Source organism: Aedes albopictus, chromosome 1 (assembly GCF_035046485.1).
Source record: "Aedes albopictus strain Foshan chromosome 1, AalbF5, whole genome shotgun sequence".
Lineage (NCBI taxonomy): Eukaryota > Metazoa > Arthropoda > Insecta > Diptera > Culicidae > Aedes > Aedes albopictus.
The window spans coordinates 115,259,406-115,271,437 of record NC_085136.1 but is presented as its reverse complement, the minus strand read 5'-3'; positions in this window follow the sequence as shown (position 1 = coordinate 115,271,437).

Sequence of the window (12,032 nt, the reverse complement as noted above, 5' to 3'; positions counted from 1 at the left end):
GTCTGTATGTGCGTGTGTGTGTATGTGTGTGTATGTATGTTACAAAAAAATGTCACTCACGGTTCTCAGCCGTCTGTTGACCGATTTGAGTTCTCTTGGAAGCAAATGAAAGCTACCACATCCTAGTAGAACGCTATTGAATTTTATTTTGATTGGACGTTCGGTTACCGAGATATCTTTCAAAGAGTGCTAGGGAGTAGTACAACTTAATTATTTTAGATATTTTTGACAAAGTGTATCACCATAAATTTCTCAGCCGTCTATCAACCGAATCGGGTTCTTAAGGCTCGAAACGAAAGCTACTGCACCCTAGAAGAACGCTTTTGAATTTCATTCCGATTGGACATTTTGTAACCGAGATATCTTTCGGGGAGTACTTTGGAGTAATACAACTTAACTTTTTAAGAGGTGCTTCATAATAAATGAATCAGCCGTGTGTCAATCGATTTGAGTTCTCTCAGCATCAAATGAAAGCTACAGCAGCCAAGTAGTATGCTATTAAATTTCATGCCGTTTGGACATTTTGTTTCTGAGATATCTTTCCACGAGTACTAAGGAGTAATGAAATTTACGCTTTTGAGAGATTTTTGATAAAATGTATCATAATACATTTCTCAGCCGTTTGTCAACAGATTTTTTATGATCATATTTGGTTACACAAGTTAGTTATACATGAAAATGCAATTGCATCAAATACATAAAAGCTACTATCTCTTTGTAATATTTGAGCTTAATAAACAGTAGCAAAAATATCACGGAATGTATGTAGGAAAAGCCTTTTAACCCTTCTTACACCCATAAGAAGGGTATAAATACCGCTTGGAAAACCGACTTTCGATCCGAGGCCCGCAGAGCCGAGTCACATATACCAATCAACTCAGCTCGACGAATTGAGCAAATGTCTGTATGTGCGTGTGTGTGTATGTGTGTGTGTGTGTGTGTGTGTGTATGTATGTTACAAAAAAATGTCACTCACGGTTCTCAGCCGTCTGTTGACCGATTTGAGTTCTCTTGGGAGCAAATGAAAGCTACTACATCCTAGTAGAACGCTATTGAATTTTATTTTGATTGGACGTTCGGTTACCGAGATATCTTTCAAAGAGTGCTAGGGAGTAGTACAACTTAATTATTTTAGATATTTTTGACAAAGTGTATCACCATAAATTTCTCAGCCGTCTATCAACCGATTTAGGTTCTTAAGGCCCCAAACGAAAGCTACTACATCCTAGTAGAACGCTATTGAATTTTTTTTTTGATTGGACGTTCGGTTACCGAGATATCTTTCAAAGAGTGCTAGGGAGTAGTACAACTTAATTATTTTAGATATTTTTGACAAAGTGTATCACCATAAATTTCTCAGCCGTCTATCAACCGATTTGGGTGCTTAAGGCCCCAAATGAAAGCTACTACATCCTAGTAGAACGCTTTTGAATTTTTTTTTTTTTTTGATTGGACGTTCGGTTACCGCGATATCTTTCAAAGAGTGCTAGGGAGTAGTACAACTTAATTATTTTAGATATTTTTGACAAAGTGTATCACCATAAATTTCTCAGCCGTCTATCAACCGATTTAGGTTCTTAAGGCCCCAAACGAAAGCTACTACATCCTAGTAGAACGCTATTGAATTTTTTTTTTGATTGGACGTTCGGTTACCGAGATATCTTTCAAAGAGTGCTAGGGAGTAGTACAACTTAATTATTTTAGATATTTTTGACAAAGTGTATCACCATAAATTTCTCAGCCGTCTATCAACCGAATCGGGTTCTTAAGGCTCGAAACGAAAGCTACTGCACCCTAGAAGAACGCTTTTGAATTTCATTCCGATTGGACATTTTGTAACCGAGATATCTTTCGGGGAGTACTTTGGAGTAATACAACTTAACTTTTTAAGAGGTCTTTGACAAAATGCTTCATAATAAATGAATCAGCCGTGTGTCAATCGATTTGAGTTCTCTCAGCATCAAATGAAAGCTACAGCAGCCAAGTAGTATGCTATTAAATTTCATGCCGTTTGGACATTTTGTTTCCGAGATATCTTTCCACGAGTACTAAGGAGTAATGAAATTTACGCTTTTGAGAGATTTTTGATAAAATGTATCATAATAAATTTCTCAGCCGTCTGTCAACCGATTCGGGCTCTCTTAGCATCAAATGAAAGCTACAACATCCTCGTACAATTGTATTGAATTTTATTTTGATTGGACATTTAGTTACCGAGATTTCTTTTGAAGAGTATTTGGGAGTAATCGCAATATTTTTTTTTTACCCTTCTTACACCCAAAAATTACAATCATACATACGAATAATACAACAATAATTTTAATAAGTGTAAGAAGGGTTCTGTTCACCTTAGGTGGATTAATTCAGGTTTTTCAGCTTGATATAGATCCAAACTACTTGGAAAAAATAATTAACGACATGTTTTGGAGGTATCTTTTTGATACTGAATTTTTAAATTTACTAAAATTTGTCATTTTTTGATATACTTCGCATTTTACCCATCATCAGTGTTGAAAATTTCATTTCGTCATATCTAAATTCAACCACCTATAGCTCATTTTAGAAGCTGAACCTGAGAATATGGTATATGAAAAACTTGTGCGGCTAGACCAGTTCTGCAAGAATGTCACGGAAAAACCGATATTTTTCGAATATTTAAGGTAAATGTCACGGACTACCTTTGAAAAATGCCAAACGACGGTTAAGATTAACAATAAAATCGTGATTTTAAGGCATTTAGGCACACTATTCATCAAACTTGCCATATTTTGAACACCAACGCACTGATTTTTCAAAAGTCTTTCATGATTAACAGATGAATGTATGTAGATTCTTTGGCATACAAATAATTTTAATTGTAATACTTTACAACTCTGAGGTATGGCTGGTCAAAGTATAGGTTTTTTAAGTGTTGTAACGTCACGGAAAAGCAACCTTTATGAAATTTATTCAAATTCAGAACTAGTTTCAAATATGAAATTTTGTATGGTCTTTGTACTCCAAAATATCTTTCAAATGAGACAAAAACAAAGTAAATCGGCTCTTTGACGCCTGAGCTTCACCTGGTTAAAGTTTGCGTTGTAACGTCACGAAAAAAAAAATCCTGTGCAAAAGACCAAATTTCTCTGGCTTGGACGGCTCCTGAAGTGGACAAAGGTAGTTCTATATTCAAAACTTTTCCTTTCTCGTTGTTATGTGCCCTTTTTCAAGGTATCATTCATAAATTGCGTACCATTAGGGCCCGTTCATAAACTACGTATACTCTTGAGAGACGGGGGGAGGTGATGTTTGCTCAAAATCTACGTTGTATACCAATTCCAAAAATTGTGTAAATTGTAATTGTACTGTGATCTTGTAAAAATTTTAAATCGCAATCAAATGCCACTCAAACCGATAATTTCTATGCTATCAGAGCCAAACAAACGAAACACTGGCAACATCACCATCTCATATATCTTATGGTATTGATAACTTCGAGAGTTGGTGTTTTCAGCAAAGTTGTTAGGTTGGTCAAAGACTTACAGTTGATGGATAGTTTGGTTTAATGTTCCAGCAGAAAGTGGCGCTAGAGAACTTACAAATTGTAAATTTCATATATCTCAGAATCCCGATTACTTAGAAAGATGGTTTCTTTGGCAAAATTGTTTGGTAAGTCAAGGACTTGCAATGGATTTACCATTAGTTGCTAGATTTCACTGCTACAAGACGCTAGTTTCCATTTTGCAAACGCTGGCAAACGATTAGAATTTCTCAAAAAGTATTATACAAGCTAGAACTTGTTTCACTTTGGACAAAGGGTAAGAAGGTTATTTCGACCCCTTTAGGAAACGGATGAATAATTCGGCGATCAAAAAAGGTTTTCACTATAAAACATGGATAATTTCAGTAGGCATTACGTAGAGCTACATGTGTTCTGTCAAAAGGAGCCCAACAGAACTCAAAATTGTTGTAGTAAATACAAGAAATATCAAAACTCCTGAAGGATCTCGGGCTTCTATTTTCGACCACCTGACTTTATTTTGGAACATCTCATTAAATTTTGTTGCATGATTAAATGACGGAACCACAGCAAAACTTTACACATAGTTAAAACCAGGGTTGTGCAGTTTCAGGAGGGTCAATGTCGAATGACACTCGTTCTAACCATCACTTCATACGACAAACGCAGTCCATCAAAACATAATCGATTCACGCAAAAGCCATTCAAGCCAACCCTCGTTCAATGCAGAGTCAACCACATCCAACAGCAGCGATCGTCTCTTGTTTTCGAACCACACGATGAAACACCGAAGCGAGTTTTTGTTCTACGCTTTGCATTCTATTCATAGGGCGCACGCTATGTCTGAACCAGCAGATTATAAAAATTGAATGTACATCGGGTTTCTTTCCATAAAACATCAGTATTCAAGCTATATTTTCATTTGCAGAAGGTTTCAAAATATTCTATCGGGGAAATTTTGATTTTTCCATCTTTTTGGCCGTTTTTCATACAAATTTGTTTGAAATCCTCATTTTCGGTCAATTTCTCCCCCATACAAAATGTATGGAAAAATTTTCACCGATAGAATATTTTGAAACCTTCTGCAAATGAAAATATAACTCGAATACTGATGTTTTATGGAAAGAAACCCGATGTACATTCAATTTTTATAATCTGCTGGTTCAGACATAGCGTGGGGCGTGCTATGTTTGTGTTTGCTGCGCCATGCAATACTACTTAACAAATTGACCCTCATCCTGGCATTTTCAGACGAGAGTCACCCAGCAGTGAGTGACATAGCTCTGCGTCGGAACGACGGTTAAGCAGCGTTCGGCTACTCAAGAGATTTGCAGAGAAAGAGCGTGGCGGCGGCAGCCACCGTATCAATGCGTTCGTCTCGAATGTGTTCGATAGCAACATAGAGACGGTCGGCTGTAGCGTTGATGGAGGAAGAAGGGCAATGTTGATGTTGCGGCTTTTTTGTGTTATGATGGTGATAATGCACAAGACTGGTTAAAACTACTTGAGTTTTACAATTTTTTTCCCAATCTTACTACGTAACGTTCAAAAATGAATTGATTTGTCTCTATTTAAGAGACTTTCAGCCCTTAAAAAATGAAGACATTTCGTTGCAATCGGTAGTTTTCAGGGTTTTTACACATTGTAGTGTGATGTTTCGTAAAAAAATGTTACGCAACACTTGAATTCATTAACTATTGGATGACTTCAGTCACCTTACATAAATTACGTAACGCTTCGAAGAAAGTGTGATTTTGCTAAATATAAGGGCTTTCCACACATATTTGATTGAGTGGGAAGGCCATCAAAAATAAGGTAATTTGAATGGTACGTAATTTATCAAACATACATTAGATAACACATTGTCTCAGTCATCAACTAATTACCGAGAAGGACAATTGTTCTAAACTGGATTCAACCATCATCCAGTAACTGTTCTAACACCTGAAATTTTGAACTTGGCGAAAAGTTGCTAGGACACAAATCGAACACATAGCCATCTCATTATAAAATAAACGTATAACAACCCAGGTTACGAGAGGCCCCAACGTATTTCATTTATCTGTTTTCAGAGTACCGTCGATGGGGGTGACAATGGGTCTGGGGGGTGAGATTGGGTCAAAACGGAGAAACATAAAATTTGAAATAGCTCATCAACTATCGCTAATTTATATCGAAAACTTTATTTTATTTCAAAGAAGAGATGTTTTTATACGACATGATGCAGAATAAGATGTTTAGCAATAATCGTTTATTGTTAAATTTGTGGCTAAACTTATATGATGAAATCACTGTGAAAAAATTCCTCCCTCGTAATGTTTAACACAAGTAGCTAACCATAAATGTTCTTATAAGTGGTTAGCTGTAGGTATTACCTTGTTGATACAATGAAAAAAGGGCTGTCATTGCTCTTTTTATTTAAAAATTCAATATTTTCGACCCTATGTCTAAATATTAAGAATGGGGGTGAGATTGGGTCAAGCAAATTATCGAGTGCACATAACCTTAACTAAAAATTCAACTTGTTATCCAGTTCCCATTTGACGATAGAGTGGTTCCGTGTTTACCGTATCTTCATAAAAGAACATTGTCTTTCGAAAATATGTCGACAAGTGCCAAGCGAGTGTGTTAATACGTTTAGTGCCTAAAATCATTTAGGGTAATTTGCCAATTGTTGCACGGCTAAAAATTCGCCAATTGTTGCACACCTCATAAGAATAACATGGAGTGTGCAACAATAGGCGAGTTTTTAGCCGTGCAACAATTGGAAAATTACCCTATAACAATACACCCATGCATTTGGGCAGCTCCTCTAATCATCAGCTAATCTTTAGTGCACTGCAATATCGTAAGCTCCCAAAATAGACTTAATAGTGTTCTTCTTCTCCACTCATTTTTGAAACTTTAAGGAAATATCGTGAAACTACCAGACGGTAGTGGGATCCAGGAAATATCGGGGCTATAAAATCGGTTACATAACACAATGTCGGAAAGCGAACGAACGTTGATTTACGGCATACGAGATTGCTTATTGAGTATTTAACTTGAACTTTATGAATTAAAAATGCCATATAAGGATTATTCATAAAATATATAAAAATACTATAGAAGGAAGAATAAATCTACCGTTGTGCTAAGACTCATACAAAATTTATTAAAAAATCTGTTTAAACGTTATTGCGGGTGAGGGTCTATTGATGTGAAATGTTGTGTAACATAATATTTGAACGGCCCTCTATCTTGAGATGGAGTGATTTGTTTTGACATTATAGAGACCAATGATCATGTATGGCTAAAAATGGCGATACAGCATACACACGTTATTCTATTAAATTTCCACCATTTTTTCGATTGTATTATCCCTTTTAGGTGGATTAATCATCTTTAAAGGTTACCTAAGTTTTTATTCGTCACGGTAACATTGTGTTTTAAGTAATTTTACTAGATCATTGATCAATAAACTTAACTTATATTCTTAGATAGGCGATTTCGAATAATTTGACCCATTCTCACCCCCTCTAAGGGGTGAGATTGGGTCAATTTTAAATCATTTGTAGTTTAGTAAGCATATCATATAATGTGATACTTTCTTGCTAAATAATCATTACCACATAGAAGAGTATACATACCAAATAAATAATTACGACTTCAACTGCATTTGTTATTTAACAAACAATCTTTGAGTATCCTATTTTGACCCATTCTCACCCCCAACGACGGTACATTACGTTAGCATGAATGTTTTCTCCCTTTGGAAGGAACTGGCCTTTTTCATAAGGCTAAATACACAAGGCCGAAACGTCGGGCAATACAAAACTAGTCGTTTTGAATTTCCCCAGACTGAAAAAGCCAGTTAAAATATTCAACAAATTTCCAGTCGAAACTCACGTCAATATTTCTAATTATTCAGGATCCTGAGATAAGCGAAACTAAAAATGTGTATGCCCTCTAGCGGGAAGGATTTGAAATCATACCATCAATCAAAAGTTCTTGACCAGCCAAACAACTTTGTCGAGGGCACCAACTGTCTAAATAATAAGGATCTTGAAATGTATGGGATGGAAATTATGTCAGTGTTACGTCTGTCATTGATATCACAAGAATCACCGACTCATATATCTCAGGACCCTGATTACTTAGAGAGTTGTTTAACTTTTCAAGGATCTTCAGTTTAAAAATCGTTTTGTTTAAGGTTCTACTTGCGTATATTACACTATATTTATTCAGAAAAGAAAAGTTGTAAATGTTTAAAAAGTGCCCAAAAATTATTAAATTTTGACAGCTATATCTCAACTAGTCAAAACTTTCACGAAACTTTTTGAGAAATTCTAATCATTTGCAAACTATTATAAACTTTTATTTAGCGTAACCCAGTGGCAAAATCTCACGTGCAATGGTAAATCAGCTGAAAGTCTTAAACTTATCAAACAACTTTGCCAAAGACACAACTCTCTAAGTAATTAAGATTTTTTTTTATCACTTTTAGGTCTATTTGTCTCTAAGATCAAAGAAGTTGATCATAGGGTCCTCTGGTATGCCTTTAATTCAATAAATTCTCGCACACATCTTAAAGCGTTATTACATGAATTGTTGACATTGCATAGATTATTCAAGAAATGTTTATCTCGACGGCGTGATGTGCCCTATGATGAAAAATCTTAATATCTGGCGGTGCCAAGTAATGGATCTCAGCGTTCTAGTCTTTGGGACAAAATTAGAAGTGGCTGAAGATGGGTGCCGGTGTCATTAACCTCTTGAAGAAGTATTCATACTGCTGATAGCAATAACTTGGCCCTCTGAGCCATTTATCACAAAACGGATTTTCAATAGAATAAATTTCCCCTAGAAACAGTGATGATAATGCAATTATATATTCACAAATTCGGGCAAATTTGGCTGATTCTTCTGATTTTAGCATGATGTGCATTTTCGTGACGTTACAACGCGAGCAGAATCCTGTTTGAAACTGAACAGGCGTTGTAACATCACGAAATGTAAAAGTCAATTATCCAAAAACAAATCCAAAATTTATATGTTTTATTTCATTAAATTGACGAACAAACCAATAAATGTTAACATAAAAATCCGAGCAGATTTTTTTAAAATGTTGGTAGTGCAGTAGAAAGGGTAGGATTCATGCGCGTTGTAACGTCACGCTACAAATACGCATTTTAAACACGTTTTCTAATGAAAACTAAATGTTCTATTGGTCAAATATATCAGAAATTATACAAGGAATCCGAATATGAAAAAATATTTTGAGGTTTACAATCGTTTTTATGAGTTATAGTGGAAAATCTGGCTACGAATGGGTCAAAACGTTGTACCGTCACGGTAGAATGTGTCTTATATACGAGCATGATACATAATAAAACGTAAGGCACATTTTCTATAAGGGGGCGTCCATAAATGACATAGCTTTTTAGGGGGGGGGGGATTGAGCGGGGAGTTTGTTTGTGATTTTGTGACGAAGTTTGACTATAGGGGGTAGGAGTTTATGATATGCTACGTAGCTTTCTACTAAGCCTACTGAAAAAAGTACTTCGTCTTAATAAAACTTTTACTTGCATTAGGCATCATTATCCAGTAAATTAGAAAAAAAATATTGCATGATTTTCTTTTCATTCACATCAATGTAAATAACCAAAAATGGAGATAAAAGTCAGCCTCATTTCATAACACATGCAGCTACCGGCTGCAACAACTGTATCTGAGAATATGGTTTTGAAATCCTGCGCTAAGAATAATGTATTGTGTTTGCAGGCAAAAATCAATTTCGCTCAAATGCTTCTCAAGACCAATAGTTTGTGGCATTATTCCAGGAGCTCTTTTCTACAGGACTTCCACGAAGAATTCCTCCAACAATTTCTTAAGGAGCTCCTCTAGCAGCTTTGTAAGGAATTTCTCATGGTGTTCTGTATAGGTTTCTCCAACAGGCGAAGGATAACATTTCCACAGAAATTCCTACTGGGAATCCCAGAATAAAACATTCTGAAAACATTCCAAAAGGATCTGGAGGACTCTCAGAAGGAACTTCTAGAAGAATTTCAGAAGTAACTCCTGGAGGAGTTTTGAATGGAAATCATAGAGAAATTGAGGTTGAGCTGACCGATGCCACTCTGGTTCTTAATTTGCTTGCTTTGGCGGAGTCAAACGAGTCGTTCATGTAAGGAAACTATGAAGACATATGAGCATTGGGCCACAAAGACAGAGTATATATATCAGTGAACTATCAGAAATGCGTTTTATTTCATGTTTCATATTTTGATTACTTTGTTTAATTCTTAAATCTGGTTTAGTTGGAAAACCAGAAAAATTAACAATGGGGTTAATATACCCATTTTTTGAAATTCAGCCCACAAACCCATTAATGGGTAAATGGCGAATATACCCATTAAATGGGTTAAGCCACTTTAGTTCGAAATGGGTAAATTCACCACGACATTTTGAGATTCCTCAAGGAGTTTCTTTTGGCATTCCCGTTTTTTTTTCTGTATCAATTCAGAAGTCGCCGCCAAATAAAACCTGAATGCGGTGAGATCTTTCTAATTTATTTGTTATCTAGCATTTAGTTTACCACTGGACTGCGCACTTAGGCTGCATTAGTGCGAAAACGTCAATAAAAGTGCGCGATTGCATCAAATCAAGTTGATGTCTTCGGCGCACTATTTCTTCAATCTATGCTGAATAAGTGCTCTGAAGACACCGAGTTGATTTAGTGCAATTGCGCACTTTTATTTGCGTTTTCGCACAAAACTAGTGCGATAGTCCAGTGGTGAACTAAATGCGCTATATCTTCTTATAAAATATTGATTATTTCAAAAGAATAAGGGCTATAAAAGGGTGGGATATGTAATTCTATTTTATTCTCGTTTCAGAGAGCGAGCAATGGCGCCTAAGCCTAGGCTTTCGAGCCAGGACACAAGGATCAAATACCTGTGTTCCATCCTAGGAGTAGGTATACCAATGGAGTATATATTAACCTTCATAGCTACAACACTCCCAACGATTCAGTGCCCAAACCTCATTTCCCTAGGTTGTCCCCGTTTCTTCAATAATCAAATTAGAAAACTTGTTGTCAACCATGTTATTCATAAGTGGATAATCTGATCGCCATATTATTTTTAAATTTTCTTTAAACCCATTAGTCTGCACAGTGGGCCTGGCCGTTTTAATATTTGTATTATGTTATACCACAGCCTGCACGCCGTATCGAATGATAACGGCCAGCGATGCGTAAACTTTGCAGCCTCCCGTGGTATGGTAGTCCGAAGCACCTTCTTCCCCCGCAAAGATATCCACAAAGCCACCTGGAGATCACCCGACCACCAAACAGAAAACCAAATCGATCACGTTCTAATCGACGGTAAATTCTTCTCAGATATAACCAACGTCCACACATACCGCAGTGCGAATATAGATTCGGATCACTACTTAGTCGCTGTATGCATGCGCTCAAAACTTTCGACAGTTATCACCACGCGTCGAAGTCGAACGCCGCGGCTCAATATCGAGAAACTTCGTAACGTAGAAGTGGCTCAAGACTACGCGCAGCAGTTAGCAGTGGCCCTACCAACGGAAGAGCAGCTTGGCGCAGCTACACTTGAAGATGGCTGGAGGGACATCCGATCCGCCATAGGTAGTACCTCGGCTACAGCACTAGGCTTCGCGACTCCGAATCACAGAAACGACTGGTACGACGGCGAATGTGAACAGTTGAAAAACGAGAAGAATGCAGCATGGGCGAGAATGCTGCAACACCGTACGAGAGCGAATGAGGCACGTTACAAACAGGCGCGGAACAGGCAGAACTCAGTCTTCCGGATGAAGAAGCGCCAGCAGGAAGAACGAGATCGCGAAGCGATGGAAGAGCTGTACCGCGCTAAGGACACACGAAGCTGCGAGAAGCTGAACCGCTCGCGCAGAGGCTTTGTGCCACAAGCCGACATGTGCCGAGATAATCACGGGAATATTCTCACGAGAGAGCGTGAGGTGGTCGAGAGGTGGCGGCAGCATTACGATGAGCACCTCAATGGCGACGTTGCAAGTACCGAAGGTGGCGTGGTAACAGACCTAGGAGTATGTGCACAGGACGAAAGACTTCCGGCCCCTGACCTCCAAGAGATTGAGGAGGAGGTTGGCCGGTTGAAAAACAACAAAGCCGCTGGAGCAGATCAACTACCAAGCGAGCTTCTAAAATACGGTGGAGAAGCACTGGTGAGAGCACTACACTGGGTCATTACCAAGATTTGGGAGGAGGAAGTACTACCGGAGGAATGGATGGAAGGTATCGTGTGTCCCATCTACAAAAAGGGCGACAAGTTGGATTGCGGGAACTACCGCGCAATCACACTACTGAGCGCTGCCTACAAGATACTCTCTCAAATTTTATGCCGCCGACTATCACCGATTGCAAGGGAGTTCGTGGGGCAATATCAGGCGGGATTTATGGGTGAACGCGCTACAATGGACCAGATTTTCGCCATCCGCCAGGTGTTGCAGAAATGCCGCGAATACAACGTGCCCAAACATC